Source organism: Lathyrus oleraceus, chromosome 7 (assembly GCF_024323335.1).
Source record: "Lathyrus oleraceus cultivar Zhongwan6 chromosome 7, CAAS_Psat_ZW6_1.0, whole genome shotgun sequence".
NCBI classification, from domain to species: Eukaryota; Viridiplantae; Streptophyta; class Magnoliopsida; order Fabales; family Fabaceae; genus Lathyrus; species Lathyrus oleraceus.
Window position 1 is genome coordinate 256,301,079 of NC_066585.1, and position 1,692 is coordinate 256,302,770.

Sequence of the window (1,692 nt, forward strand, 5' to 3'; positions counted from 1 at the left end):
ATTTAAAGCTTAGAAACCCTGATCTGAAGGGAGTGGCTGCCATTTTTGAGTTAAGCAAGAGCAAGCAAGGCAAGGAGCAAGAGATCTATTTCATTCACTTTCCATTTTCACAAGTTCTTGAAGCATCAAAACAACACCTTATTCTCCTTCCATCTTCAATGGGCAGTGGACCTTTCATCCACTAGGTAAACATTTCACTCACTCTCTTCCATGGCCTTGCTCATGCTCATTCATACTTGTTCATCACTTGTTTCTTTCATGCTTACCATCCATACTTCATGTTATTTTTCATTTATGCCATGCTTGTTCCATGTTTATTTTCCATGTTAATACTATGCTATGCATGCTTATGAACCCCTCAACATGAGACATTACCATTAAGCTTTGAGTTTGTGACATTATTTTCGATTGAATCCGTGTGCATGAGGCCACCTTTTTGTTCACTTTTCTACATGCTAAGGCCATTATTTTCATCGAAACAAAGCACCATTGTGTTCTACTCATTTCGAACTTAAACTTTGCTTTTTATATCATCTCATTTGGAGCACCATAGCATGAGATATCTTGGCTGGAAGTTTGAAAAAAATTGGCTGCGTTTTCCGCATTTTCTGCACTTTGCATGGGACTAGGGTTTTCCTTGCATGAAGGTGAGACGTGTCATTGCCTATAACCGCTGGATCGCTCGCTGCATTTCTAATCACGTCCGTCCACTTCGCTTTTGCCCTCTAGCGACTTAAACAACCCTTGACCGGTTGATACCTATGTTACATAACATATTTAATTAATTTTTTTTCATTTCATTTAAATGTGTCACGCTGGCTTTTGGACCGTGGGCCTCAGCATCTGCTTTCCACACCACCCGCCAGGCCCACCAAACACATTTCTATTTCCACTTTCATTTTTTTATTTCCATTTTATTTCCTGTTTAGGTTTTAATTGTTTTAAAATATTTTCTTATTTCATGAAAATCCAAAAAAATATTTTTTATATTCCTTAATGTTTTATTTAATTTATTTTAATTTTAATTTTCATATTTATTTAACGCTAATATTTTATTTCAATTATTTATTTCAAATAGTCCATTTTAACACACATTTTTTCATTAATTTTATTTTCATGAATTAGAATTATTTTTATCTTCTGATTTTTGGGATGAGGGTTGACCAATGTCTCATGGTCAACCTGACCTTTTCTTGGAATTTTATTTCCCATTTTAAATTTATTTTGGATTTATTTTTGACCTAGTTTGTTTGGTTGACTTTTCATTTGACTTCTGTTTTATTTCCATTAATTTATACACTAATTCACATTATTTTTAAAATCTTTTTGGGGGATGATGATGTCCTGAACCCACCTAACTTAGTTTAATTTTTCATAATTTTCTTGATTAATTTACTATTTATTCCATATTTTTAAAGTTGACTTGACTTTACAGTTGACTTTTCTATGATTGATGTTTGACTTAAGGGATTACTTAGGGCAATTGAAGAGATCTTTTGATCCTCCCTTGTTCATCTCATATGCCATGTATTAGAGGCCTTTCATCTTGATTTTATTTGATCCTTGCATCATTTCCCGATTAAATTATTCATTGATCCTTTGTGTGCATAGTTTCATCTGTCTGATTCATCTGATATTTTTTATACTTGTTTCGTTCATCCATGCTTCTGTTGTTTGATTGCTTAACATATT